At 42.7% G+C, this 14,819-nt stretch overlaps 1 protein-coding gene across 23 annotated transcripts in view; it reads right to left on the bottom strand.

Annotated features, from left to right (window-relative positions):
* The window catches only part of ZBTB20 (zinc finger and BTB domain containing 20), a 487,918-nt gene that overhangs the window by 18,975 nt on the left and 454,124 nt on the right, over positions 1–14,819 (bottom strand). For all 23 annotated transcript variants that reach the window (XM_074594530.1, XM_074594379.1, XM_074594501.1 and 20 more), the window contains one exon: positions 7,665–7,852. The gene's annotated coding sequence lies outside the window, so the exon portion shown is untranslated. The remainder of the gene's footprint in view (positions 1–7,664; positions 7,853–14,819) is intronic.

Here is a 14,819-nt window from a genome sequence, read left to right as displayed (position 1 = left end):
CACTTTATAAACATTAGTAGGCGGAATTAAACAGCACGTTGGTTTTATGTTTCAGGTTCTCTCCCACTACCACGTTAAGGCTTCACTTCAAAAATGCTCTGAATGAAAGAGCTCTCTTTGTTCAGCCGAGAACAATACAAGAATTGTTTTGGTTTTCTCTCATTCGAATACTGCTCTGGTCCTACCTTGCTCTAAAGTTATTGAGTGGGATCACAGCACAAAGATTACACGGCTACTCTGCTATAAGTAAACAAGAGAAAAGAGAAGAAAGTGACTATGGAAGCTTAGATGAAAAGAGCAGAAAGGACAGTTTACAGTGGTGAAAAATAACAGAAGGTGACCAAGTCTATTTTTACAGCTGTAACTCTGGAGTTGCGTAGTTGCAACAAACCAGGCAACTAATGCACCAGTCAATGTTTCTCAAAGCATGGAAGGTGCCTCCCTATAGCATGCAAAGAACCAACCAAGAGAGATGCAAGCACTGAGTTATGCACGCTTTTAACAACACACAGTAGCACAAAAGGAGATGCAGATGTAGCTGCTTTAGTTCCCTTCAAGTAAGAGTCACCTGTCAAACACTGGAAAATCTTTAATGTTTGACTCTGCTACATGAAGTGTCCCTCTGCAGACCATATGAGGGAAACGGTACATTTGGTTTATTTTTCTCACCCGATTAGGACAGAGGAGATGACAGCAGTTGCATGCGTGGTTAAGACATGAAATAACAATGATTGGCATAATTATGTTTGACATCCTTCAAGCAGACCATATGAAGTGGCAGTTTTGGTATGTGCAACTTCAGGAGGAATAACTATTAAAACGAAAAAAAGAAGAGGAAGTTAGAAAGCATCTGAAAGGAAAAGATAAGGAATTAAAATCCATAAGACCAGCAGGGAGGTGGCCTTCATAATAGTTTATTAGAGTCCATATGCATAACCAAGGATAACAACGACAACAACAAAAAAGGAAGTAGGAAATGCTACAATGGTTAAATAACAAGGTGTAAGAGTTCATTAAAGTTGAAAATGTATCCTTCCAAACATGGAAATCATGGCCAAGTGACACTAATAGAACTGAGCATAAACTGTAGCAGGCTAGATGTAAAACAAAGATTAGGTAGGGTGAAGGCAAAATTTAAAGAAAAAATGACTAAAGGTATAAAGACAAATACTGTAATTATTTGTCTTTAACACAGACATCAGACAGAGAAAGTTTACAGGGCAATGACCGGTACCTAAGAAGTGCTGCATATTATATGGATTGATAGATTAAGTAGGCTCGTAGCAGGCTCAGTGGGTTAGCTAGACTGCTGATCTATGAAAGCAGCAAAGGTAATCGAAGAGGTTACAGAAATTCTGCAGTGGAACTGACATTATTGCTTTAATTTTCAAAATGGAGGATGATGGAAGAAGGGAAGCAAGCTCAAGGGGACGAAGAGGAAAGCACTGTTCTGGAGACTGTTATTAAAAAAAAAACAAAACCCACATACAAAACCAACCAAACAAAAAATCCCAAACAACAAGAGTGCTGGAACATCTAAATACATTGAACAGTGAAAGACAGTTGTATAGTATTCATCGGTCACTCCAATATATAAGGGAAGGATTTACTACAAGACTCAACTTAAAGAATGGTAATAAAAACCTGTGGGGGGCAGACTCTGAAGACAGGAACAGGTAAACTCAGAAACAGACTGCAGATATCTTACTGGACGGTTACAGTAGGTCTCAGTGGCTGCAGCATGACTTACAAACAGAAATATCACAGTATTACCAACTCAGTTACCTCAAAATCTTAAGAATGGAAGCTATGGGACTGTAAAGAGCAATAAGAATTTTTATCCTTTTCCCCAGTACTTAAAAAGAACAGATACACTAGGGACATATCTTCAAGTTCTCCCCTGAAATCATGAAAGCTAGAAACTTGGACAGCTGTTTTAAACCAAAACTGAAATTATGCATGTTATCACTGAGAGTTCTGTAAATGGAGAGCAGTAAGAAAACACTGAATACCACAAGAATTGACAACCTAGCATCAAGCCAGTATTACAGGGTCATCAAATAAGAGAATCAACATTTACGATAATTAGACAAATTTTCAAAAGCATCTATGTGTTATAAATGTGATTTATGCATCAGTGAAACTCAGGCTCCAAAGTCACACAGTCGCTTCTGAAAACATACTCACTGACTTCAGAACTGAAGTACCATATGCTATTAGTCATTTCTCATGAGAAGAAAAGCCCGAGAGACCAACCTGACAAAACTCACTTAGTGTACTGATTAGGAATATAGAGACCAGTTCCTATCAGTAGTACAACATTTTACACCACCAATTCTTCAGTGTACTGTGATAGCTTTTTCAACAGAGGCAAGGTGAGCTCAGCTTATAGTTTTACATACCTACACTTGTACTTACTTCTGTCTCTACACAATTCCAGCAACATGTATCTACTCCTATGAAAACACAAGTCATTCCTGGCTGATATTTCTTTGGTAATCTTACAAACAGAAATACAAACCTACAAGACACAGAAACCACTTACGACTGTTAAAAAGAGAAGCATTTACTAAAAAAAATTTCAAATGTTCTGCAAGACGAAAGTATAATTAAGTGTCATGACATCAGTATTTGAGAACTATGGATGTCCTTGCTTTCAGTTTAGCTTGCTACAGAAAAGGCCTGTATCATTATTATTATATCATCTAAAATAGATATCTAAACATACATCATTTCTTAGGTCACCAAAAACAACCTAAAAATACTCAGCGTTAGCTAACAGATACCATACATAGATTAGCAAAAATACAGATGAACTTACTATTGACATACTGCCTGCCTCTGAAAACAAGGAAGCTGGTAGGATCATGGCCCCCTCCTCCCCTCTGAACGGGGAGATCATTTGAAAGCTCCAGAGCAGTTCCTAGGGAATTACAGCCACAAATTTCCAGAGGCAGAGGGAAGACCATAAGGGCATGTAACCATTCTCTTCCTGCCACAGAACCTCAAAGAGAAACATAGGAAACCTAAAACATAAAGATGAGGCCAAACCACCTTCATAGCCATCTAGCCTCTATATTAGCCCTGGGCAAATCAAACTTGCTGATTCATGGGAAGGGAATGGTGGGTCCCTCTAGCTGCTCAAGAAAATGAAAACCCAGAGTTTCCACATTCACTCCCAATGCTCTGTGGAGTTCAGGAACCTTGTGAGGTTCCCTCTCTGCCTTTCCCCATTATGCTGTAAGTCTCTCAAGCTCCAAAAATCAGAACTTAGAAGGAGAAAAAGAAAACAGACTTCCTCAAAGTTCCCATCCTGTAAAAGCTAAAATGCATTCTATTTAATGCATAAAAACTCCTCAGTCCCTTGCTAAAATATAACTTTTATGAAGTCCTCCCCCATCTCAATGTCTTTCCAATGATTGTTTCATGGATTTTTCAAAAATTATCCATGCCTCACTTTCCTTCTCAACTTTCCCTCCCTACCAGAATCTCAGGTCTCCGCATGAACTGTGTTCTCTAAAATTAGAAAAAATTGCTTCAGCAGTTTTTCCAATGATTGTCCAACCTGCCTCTTGGTCCCATGGAAACTCTTTGCAAACATGTTGCTTGTCCCTTGTCTGGAACAAACTCCTTCACATATGGACCATCCAATGTCTAAGAATAACTCTTTTAACTATCAATAGAGACAAAGCGATTCAGTTGCACTGTTCCCGTGGGATTCCTTTGAGTTTGGACACATCTGTTAAGATGCATACATCAGAGCTTGAATGAAGTTTTTGTCTGACTGTATCTCTGAGAACTTGTGAAAGTTTCTGCCAAAATGTTCTTATCTCTTGGCACTTGCAGAGCATATATAGTTATAGATGCTTTCTGAAGGGCTCCTGAAGTAAGTGGCCTATACAGACCAAATCAGTTTAAATACAGCAGAGTCCTGATGACTTGCTTCCCTCTCAGCACAATCTTTAGAAGCCTTACCTGAGGCAGTTCAGCCTTCAAACTAGGACCCTACCAACTTTGTGCATTCTCTATCCATAAGCAAGAAAGCACGAGGAAAACTGCAAACAGCACCAATCTTAAATGCTTTCCTTTGCTTCTTTGTAACCTTTCAGAACCTGTGCCTCTATGCTTGCCCTTGTAGCTTTTTGCACAAACACCTTTCTTCTAGGTAAGCAGCTACATCTGTTTGCGACAGCTGAGTAGCTAGAGGTGGAACTCATTTGGAGCTCTATCAGCTCACTCTATGACTTAATTCCAAATTAATTCAAAGTGGTGCTTTTTATCTGCCAAGCCCTACATGAAAACAGTTACCTCAGGAAGCGCCTCTTCCTCTAACTTGTTCCTCCAATTGCATTGCGTGACCTAGCATTTCCCAAGACTGAAAGAGATAGGAACGGGACACAATGCATCCTAGGTTCTGGATTTTGCTTCAAGGATTCATCTGTGCTGGAAAAATATCATAACATTCAAATGCAGAAATCTAGGACCCAGTCCTGCAAGGGTCAGAAGTAATGAAACTTAACTGGGACTAAGTGGCATCAGAAATGGCATGTAGAATGTACCACACTATAGAATTAAGCCCCAAATTAAGTTGTGCACCACATATGACTTTACCCAGACTTTTCTGCTAAGTACTCGATTCAGTACGACTGGTATTCAGGCTATTGCTTAGGCTTTCTTCACCTCTGCCTTTTACAGCTGAGGAGCAGATGGCTACCATAGAGTTTTTATTTCCTATGCTTGGAAAAACTATTTTGATCTGAATCATTCCAAAAGCACCCTGATTTTTTAGAGTAGATTGGCTTTGGAATATTTCTCATAATAAATATGTGGTGTTGTTTTCTGCCAAGCACTAGTGACTGTGCATGCAAAATGGGCAGTGAAGATTTCAAATTGATTTGAATAGGTGGCCCATAAAATCCAAGTCTTTTTTCCAGATACATGAATGAGGGCTTATGGAACCATCTGTACATCACTACATTTTTCCAAGAATTGATATACCCTACCATGCTGACTCTTTCTGGGTGTTTCTGATATTTTCAACAAAAATTCCTCTCAAACTTCCTGTCTAATCCTAGTTTTTAAGTATTTTTAAATTATTTCTCATCCGTGAGAAAACTCCTCACCAGAATGAAGAATGTCCTTTGAAAATGAAATATAATATCCGTTGTGGGGGTAGAGGCAGTATGGTGGTCTGGGAAATGGAGGTGAGGCAATGTTGTAATGTCTAGAAGGTAGAGAGAAGGACAGGAAGTGTTGCTGGCCCAAAGAAGTAAAGCATCACCACAGGTCCAAAAAAGTTGAGAGGAAAAAAAAGATGCAGCAATGTAGCTGTGAGAGGAGCGGAAGAGAAGGACAAAGGGAGGGATTCTAGGGTGAGGGAAAAGAATCAGTCCAAAAGGCAGAGGAGGCAAGAGGTAAGGAGAAGAGGTTTGTAATGACAGGGAAGCCCATTTTTAAATGTTGGGAGCCACAAATATTAATCTCTTGGGTTAAAGAGCAGATCCCAGCACAAAGGATGGAGGCAATATTAAAAAAAAACCACATAAACCAGGAGATAGCTATAGTAAATATGCAGTAATTATTCATCATGCCTTGTTCATGTGAGAAACTGGCATTGCTATTTTGCAAGGTCATGCCAAGCACTATTTATATGCATACCGCGCCAAACAAATACAGCCTGATAAAGGTTATAACCCATCATAAACAATGGAAGTTTTTCCATTGGTTCCAAAGCACATGGAATCAACTTACAGAGATCAGCACTACAAGATGTCTTATCATTTCTTGAATTTTTGCAGGACTCTAACTGTATTTTGGGAACTAAATTTTAACAATTCCTGAGATAGGACAATATTAATGCTGAAGTTATTATTAAACTTCTTTTCTGAAAAGAACAACTTCAGTGTGAAAAGAGCACCTAACCTGGGTTTGCAGTTTATTCGTATTGGTATTGTGAATGTAGTAGGAATAGAAGGTGATTTGGGGACATTAAAAACTTTGGGGTCTAAAAGACTCTGTTTGTGTACAGAACAGGTAGAGCACAAGGAGCAGGAGGCTCCATCTACCTCTACTGCCCTCTGCAAATATTCCTCACGCCTGAACTTGGCCACCTCAGAAATCAAAAGCAGGAGCTCATTCTCCAAGTTCTCTACAGTCCCTGCTGGCCTCTGTCCTAAGGTTGCTTTCATGGGTTTCCATTTGTACTGTCAAAAAACATCAGTGTGAGGTTTCAAATCCCATTTACTAATGAACTCTTTCATCTTTGTGAATGGGATAAAGGGATTCTTTGTTTGAAAATAAGGATTATTTTTTCTTGTTGTTCTGCTCATTTTTTGCATCTTTTCACAAGCTTTTTGTTTTCAGAAAACATAACAAGACAAAACTGTCCCCCAGTTTTAACAAAGAGCCTGACATCTCCAATTTGAAGAGAATTCTTGTATATACTGAATTGCATGCTGCCTGCTGCTCAATTATTTCACATCTCTTTCTTCTCCCCAAATCAGCAGGTGAGATTTGGGAAAGTCTCCCCAATGTTTACCAGCTCTATTAAAATCAAGATCTCTAGAAGAAGCTCATAATGAATAAAGTCAGAAGCCAACAGGAATGAATTGCAGCTAAAGTGATTTTGATAGAGATGATCCCTATAACCCGGCTGCTTCCAAGCTTGGCCCTGAGGCAGGATTTTTAAATTAAAAAAAGAAAAGGATATACATACTTTTTAATCTGATTTTTTATTGTCATGCCCTGACTTTTTTTATAGTCCTTTGCGAATTCTGGTTGGCTTACGAGCTCTTGAAACCTGGCGTCATCATCTTTCTTTCTCTTCCCCCTCCCCCCCCTTGTAAATTTTACAACATCCTAAAACCATCACAGAAGAGGTAAACTATATATTCTAAAACTGGTGAATGATGAGGTTCACATCATCCTGCATATTCTTGCCCAAGAGCCTTCCAGGCAGGGACCACTATGAAATGACAGTGTTTTGAAGAGCTGACAGGGTAAGTTCTGACTTTCCAAAATCCAGTTTTAATCACTCCCTCCTTTATTTTTGTATTTTTTGGCAAAATGCAAAAGAACATCTTTAAAAGGCCAATTAACCCATGCTGAGTAATCTGAAAGTGGATGCACTCAAAATAAAGGCCTTAAACTGGTACAACCACACAGGTCTACAAAGATTTTCCAGACTCTCACAGGCTGAGCCTCTCCACAAAACACTTCCCCCTTTCTTTGTGGAAATCCTTTACAATCCTGGGTGTCAGAGCCAGACACTTGTTTTTTTCCCATTGCAATACAGCATAGGCTGAAAGTCCCCAGTCAGTAGATATGCTTGGGTAATGAGAAGCATGTGACTACGTGGAGAGGAGTAACTACGGCTTGAGTTGGAAAGAGACACGCTTGAGGGGGTCTTCCATTTTTAATTCGTGAGAAGCAGCAACCTGACCCAACAACACACTCTCAGCTTCCTCTGGCTGACTCCATTCTCACAAACTTAATGCAAAATGCTCTGTTTCAGCGGTAATTCCCAAAGAAGGGAAAAGGTAAGCCCTGAGGAAATCCTGCTCGTGCCATTATGGAAAGAGCATCCAACTGGAAAACCTGGTCCACAGTAAGGAGCAGGTTTTCAAGAACCCCGGCACAACCCAACAGCCTGTTGGTGTACTCACAATCAGATGACCCTGTGTGTGCGTGCAGGTTTGTTGGTGAATGTGGTGAGTGGATGAGGGCTGGGCTCAGAGACGGAACAGCTTCAAAGTTCAGGCAGGGAAGGCCTGGCTTGGCGCTGCATGCACCCGTCTGAGTAATCTCATTCTCCTCAGACGCCTTCTGGTTTTCAGCTGTCTTGGGTTTCTTCCTGAAAATAAACAAAGAGACCTTTGAAGGGACTGACTGCATATTTGGGAAAAGGCATTTTTAGAATCTGTTAAAGATAACTTTCCTTCCCCCCACCACCCCCTCTCTCCTCTCTTTTCCCTTACAGGGAAGGGGGCAGAGAAGACTTTCCTCCATGCTTCTTGTTTGGAAACAAGCTGCTCCTTGTTTTGACTCTGATCCAATGGCCCTGGGACTGTTACAGCAAATAGGCCAAGCACGAAGCTCCTCATTCTGCCCCTACTGATGACATATAAAATGAAACTCGTCCCAGTGGTTTAGACAGTTGGAGCTCCATTTGACAAATATTAACCAAGGATGTAGCATTCTGAATAGAGAGTTATACAGAAATGTAATAGAATTGTTTGAAAAGCAAACAAATATGCAAGTTCCCAGTTCAAGACAAAACAGTACAGAGGCTCGTTTTGTAGGGAAAAGCACTGAAGTAATTTTGAGATACAGAGGTCATCTAAGTAAAGCATGAAGATCTGGAGCCTGAAACAACAGGCTATGAGCACTGTGCATGTGAGCTCTCAACCCCTCCCTCCACCCAGGGCCTCTGAGCATTTTGTAACCAGAGGAATTAAGCCTCAAGAGGAACACTAAGCAGGTAGTTAATCGCCACCTTTGTTTCAGACGAGGAAACTGAGGCACAAAGAGAAATGGCAGGCTTTGAATCACACAGCGAGCATACTGCACAGGGAGGCAAGTGCCCACACCTCCCTGTTCCCCCTCCGTTTCACAGCTGAAGGTGCTCCCTCCTCCACTCCCAGAGGCAGGTAAGCCTCCCAGCCAGCTCCGTCCACAGCTTCCAGCCAGGAACACCGCCAGCACGTGGCCATGGCGCTTCAGGAAACATCCGGCAACTCCTGCCAGGCAGCAGGGAGGGCTACAGCCATGCTTCCGAGAGAGCAGCAGGAGCTGGGGAGGCCGAAGTCCTCCGAATAAAACGCTATTATCTCCTGCCCGAGGCGCAAGCAGTGGCGGGTCACCCTGGGAGCAGGCCCTTCTTGAGGCAGCACCTCACGCTGCTGGGCAACCGTGGAGCAAAGGTCTTCCCACAGCATGGAGGTGCCACCAGCGCCAAGGTGTCTCTGCCTGGCTTCCACCAAGGCCCCACAGCCGTGGCCCTGGCTCCCTGTCTGCTGGCAAAGGCCCTCTCCACAGGGACAGACTCGCTTCCTGAAGGGCCGAGGCAGGAGCCCCTTCTCCCCACAGGCATCTTCTCACCCGCATCCCACCCAGAACAGCACACAGGCTGACACACCAAAACGTGATTTTCTGAGGATGGGACGGGCCTCTCGATTTTTAAACAACAAGAAAAAGCCCCATTCCCGCAGAAGGGTGTGTGTGTGCGGGACACCTGGCAGGGGAGAGCAGAGGCCCGGGCCACAGCCAGTTACATAAAGGCATTACATAAGGGCGGCACGCCCGGCCAGGGGCAGGGCTGGCACCCGCCGCCATTTCCCGGCGGCCGCCGTCGGGGGGCAGCAGCCGCCTGGGTCGGGTCCGGCCCGGCCCGGCCCGGCCCGGCCCGGCCCGGCGAGGTCCCTCCCCAGCCGGAAAGCGAAAGCTCCGGAAGAGGGGGGAAGAAAAATTGTAATTATGATGAAAAAAAAAAAAAAAAAAGTTAAACGGGCAAAAAAAAAAAAAAAATAATAAAAGAAATCCTCCCCCAGGAGATGCTGGGCCCAATCGGCCGCTGGCACCTGCCCGGCGCTGAAGGGATGCCCTGGGCTGGCCTAAATGCAGAAAAAACGCGCTCGGCCCCAGTCGGAGGGGGTTTCGGGGTGCTGCAGGGGCTGAGCTGAGCTCTGCAGGTGAACTCCCGCCGATGGAGGGTGACGCCGATCGCCTGGCAGCTGCTGGCAGCTCTGACGTGTTTTGGATTACTGGGGCTAAAAATCCCCCCGCCAGGGGACGGGCAGATGGCACTGCTGCTGTATCCTCCACGTATATCATCAATATGCTCAAAATATACCGGGCTGAAGTCTAATCTGATCTAAATCAATAGATGACCAAATGGACCTTACTTAAAAGTTGTAGAGGTATAGCAAAGGGCTGAACTGATTTACTCCATTTTAAATGGGAGGAAAATCAAACCATTTTAAACCGTATTTTTTTCCCAAAGCATCTTGTCACTCCAAGCTCGAGCATGCTTCCGTCTGTTCCCTGTTCTTCCGTCACTGGGATCCATCTCTTGCTACACGGATGAGGATGCAAGAGATGCAGAGCTTGTACGTGGGCGCATGTAATTTAAAGTATATGGACTGCGTATGTTTTGTTTGTAATGGTCTGTGTCGACCCTTGGCATACGAACTCTAGCACACCTTCACACGCTTCATTTACAGATCCTATGACTTTCCCACGTGCAGCCAGCATGCACTGGGAGCTGCCGGGAATCTGTGTATAAAACAGTGCTTTTTTACAGCATTACTACCCAATAATCTTTTGGATAGCATGGCTTTTTGTCCAGGCAGCAAAAGATGTATGTAGGCTTAGATTCTGGATGTATGGGGTAATGAAGTCCCAAGCGCCTTGAAGATGAACTGCTGCATTTAAGGTCTGTTTTCAGCTCAGAGTTAACCCAAGTTACATGCTCGGAATACAGCCTCTGACTCCAGCTCTATCCACACACAAAGTTGCCTCCCCTGGGCAGGACGCTGTTGTTATTTGCAGGGTAGGGGCTCAGTCTGAATAAATACAACTTGTTGTCCGCTAGCACAGCCACAGTTGTGGTGATAGACCAAGCACTGACTGATGCTTCATCATGTGGCTGATCCCACCTGTGCATCCCAGGCATTGAAAACTCATTGGAGGGACAGGTTAAAAAATACTTCAGCAACAGATAGTGACACCAGCTAGGCTGTGCACAGACCCCCCTGCTTCTTCCTTTCCAAACCCATTTATTTTCTACTTCACTCTTAAGGCTGACGCTACGTTATCAAGATGCTCTTGTGTCGTCGCTTTTGCACATCAGAGTCCTGCAGCTTGGTGACGTGTGCTCACTAGGATAGGAAGAGAAGCAATGTTGCTGACTGGCACTACCGGTGACACCTCTCCATAGCAGTTTGTTTCTCTTACACTGTTCAGACATAGACATGCCCTGCATCTTAGTACCACCTGAAAGGAAGGCAGGCTTCCACATGAGGAAGGCTGAGTAAGGGAGACAGCCAAGTCAGCTAAGGATCCAACGAAAAGTTTTCAGACAGGAAAAATCCTGTGGACACTGTGATCAAAACTACCTATGAAGAAACCCAAACAAGGCTCTTCTCCAGTCTGCAATGTCTGACTGCTGTTGCCAGCAAAGCACAATGGGCAAAGCCAGAAAAACCCTGCTACTGCTGTAAGTATATTGCTATCCTTTTGCCCTACCTTATCACCCATATAGAAAGCTCCTACTGCTATGATCTTCACCTATATATTCTAATTAAATATTCTTACATTCACTTACATAGTCTACTTCTATTGCTATCTAATTGCTATAGTCTTCACAGGAAGAGTTGTTACGTGCTGGATCAGGTTGTGGCATCTCCATCCTTGGAGATTTTCAAAACTTAATTGAACAAGGCCCTGAGTAACCTAATCCAACTTGGAAGTCAGCCCTGCTCTGAGCAGGGAATTGGACTAGAGACCTCCAGAGGACCCTTCCAACCTAATTTTTTTTTTTTCTGATTGCACACTTCTATGAACACTTCCATCAGCAAGCTCTCTAATATATCTCCATGTTCCAGAAGGTAAAATGGCATACTAACTGTGGAAGAGTATGATTTGTCATAGCTATGTCAAAAAGCGTGAAAGTGAGAATGAAACAAGTAATAAATATTGTTTGTGTAACCTTCCCAAATTATACCTATCTATGTATCACGCCTAGACTTCATTAATTGTCAGTCCTGTGTGATTATTTCAGTAGTAAGGGTCAGTCTACCTTGCTACTTTAGTTCATGTGATTATGTTGTTCTCTACCCACTAATCCTGGAAACAATAAGTTTGCTATTTTCTTGTTAGTAAAGGCAATAAAAGTTGCAACTTATTTGCAAAAGACTTGGGAATGTGCCTTTGGAGTACGGGGCTCCAGTCTGATATCCAGTTACCTCTGAGCTCCTTCTCTACACACACCTGTGGGGCATTACAGGTCCTTGCAAATACTGTCCTAATTCTTAAAATTATCAAAGGGCCATCATCATGTTTGCTTCTTGTGAAGGACAGCAGAAGGCCAATATAGCAAAGAGATGGCACTTCTGTATATGGACCTGATGCACAGCTTCCCAGAAGTTGAGGACAGAAAAGATGCTGACCTTTCCAAACTAATCTGAATCTTGAGAGTCACTGCAGAATTCATATTTGCTACTGATTTATAAAAGATTTATCCAGTCCATTTCTGAACAGCCTACCAACTCCACCTCTTTACATTTTCTATCCTATGTCCAGGTACTTTTCTTTTGTGTTATTCACTTTCAGCATTCCCTTATATTTTTTCCTGTTATTTTTCATTATGTTCATTTACATCACTTAAAATATTTTATCTTCTTTCTTGATTGTATGCTCTCCAGTACCTAACATCAGGCTAACTGCATCCACTGTCATCCCTGAACTTAACTGTGCATTATCAGCGCTTTCCAGCTCGTGTATAAAGCAAGATGTACAATCACTGCCATCTTCTTATTTCTGCTTTCTGTCAGTATCTTCACTGCAGTGAGGTATTCTCTCCTTTCCCTGTACCTTGACACTATACTATCATACAGCAAGGTCTCAAATGATGGACAACTCACAATGCTGCAGTGACTGCAATGATCCGGGCACTGGCTGCAAAACAGAATTGGCTCCTTTCTGTTTAATTTGAAGGTAGAACAGATAATATTTTGGATAACCTAACCTCAAAGCTATCTAGAAACTAATTACTACCTCTGAGCTTTGGAATGCCTTTAAAACCCCTGCTACACTTCCCCCTTCTTGCTGCCACTCTCGCATACAGCCTTCTCTCCCCCAATCCTCCACTTGCTCTCCACACATCATTTCTTTGCGTGTACCTCCCTTGCAACCATTCCTTGAGTTTGGAATGAATTTCCCCTCGATGAGTTAACATGTTCTCACAGTGGGGCCACCAAACCAGGTCTCTGTCAAAAATAGGCAATGTATGTTGTTGTTTTACTTCTCCCACAGCAGCTATAACTAATGCTTGAACCTTCCCTTACACAGGGAACAGCTCTCTGTCCTGCGGAGACACCAGGTTAGCAACGAACAAATTAGCTCAGGTATAGGAACCAGCGTAGCTCTGCAGAACCCACAGTAGCATCCTGGCTCTCGGGGGAAGCTATGATAATGTGACTGCATGAGAATAATACTACATAATGAACAATAATGAGGCAGTTTTCAGCCTCTGAATACAGGGAGGGCTGGGTCACCAACCAGACCTTTGTTCATCGCATACTAAACAGCACAGAGGGAACATGCCACAGGGTTGCTGATGTTGTTACAAGTGCTGCTGCTGGCTGAGTCTGCCCACCCATGTTCCAGGCATTATTTCTCCTCCTCACAGATATGGCATCACCTTCTAGCAAGTGCCCTCAGGTCAGAGATGCCTGTAAGTGCCCAAGCACTGCATTTAACTCACTAGTGTACAGTTTGTCTGTAACCTTAGTAATTCACAGCAACTGTATAAAATGAAAAAAAAAAACAACTGGCTTTTCAGATCCTAAAAATATGAGAGTGTGAAAATAGTTCACGTTTGATTTTAAGCGATATTTTTCCCGAGTGTTCTGCTACACATTCTTCCTCTGCCTGTGTGCGACTAACACAGCTCCTGATATCAGTGCTTATCACTGCCAGTGTTGTGTCTCTTCCAGACATGACATTGACAATACATATTTAGAAACTGACAAAGTGAAAGTGAGAGATGAGTACAATCATTGAATATAAAAAAACCAAAAGCCCAAAAGAATAGCAAAAACACTGAAATCTGCCCAGAGACCTCACCTCAAAATTCAGGGCACACTAAACGCCAAAGCTGATGGTGAAGCTTCCCAAGACGAGCTTGCTTTAAACCACCTGAGCCATCTCTGTTTTCCTGCCAGAAGTGTTGCTTCAGTAGTTGAAAGTCCTGCACAGGCTGACTGCCTGAATATTCACACAGCTTCTCTGATGATTTTGCAGCCACATTGATCTTCATGCTGTTACAGCTACATGACTGGCAGTTTGTTTAAAATCTCTGATTGCAAGTTTGTGTCATACAATGGAAAACACAAACTCCTGAAAACATCGCCATAAAATGTAATATGAAAGAGAAATCCCAGCAGAACACTGCAGAGCAAGAATGGGAGACACGGAGAACTGACAAGAGAGGCCCAATGTTCTAGTGCAATAAAAGCCTGGAAAATTTAATCAACGCAGAAAAGTAAAATAAACTCCAAAATCCCTTACAGGAGACTGATTAACATAATTAAGTTAAACTCAGAGCTTAAGTTAAACTAAGACTGAAATGTGCTGGGTCTGTTTCAGACCTGAAGTGGGGCTTACATGCCCGCAGATTTGTCCATTTTTTCCATCTAAACCACAATTCTTATGGAAGTTAGGCCCTGCCTACAAAACTTGCCTGACTTACACCCTCAGAGCATCTCAGCTACAGCAACACTGTGACAATACTGGGAAGCACTAAGAGTTGATCATAACGTACCATAACTATGAGCTCTGCAGGGAAAAAAAATGCAAATAACATACAGTTGATAATTTCAGAGCATAATAAAACCACAACACAAAGTCAAAATTCTCTCAGGCAATTTCATCTATGTAATCCAGCCAAATTTACCCAATTGTAATGGCCTTAGGAAACACCAGCCCAAATCACAAATGACTCAAGGCCTGGAAAGAACAGCTTAGATTTTTAAGGAGTTACAGTAAATTCAATCAGTATTGCATGCAACACCAAAGAGAGGAAAGGTGTCTCATCAAAA

The sequence above is a fragment of the Larus michahellis genome, chromosome 1 (genome assembly GCF_964199755.1).
Source record: "Larus michahellis chromosome 1, bLarMic1.1, whole genome shotgun sequence".
NCBI lineage: Eukaryota > Metazoa > Chordata > Aves > Charadriiformes > Laridae > Larus > Larus michahellis.
Note: the sequence above shows the minus strand (reverse complement) of the source record. Positions and strands in the feature narration are given on the sequence as shown.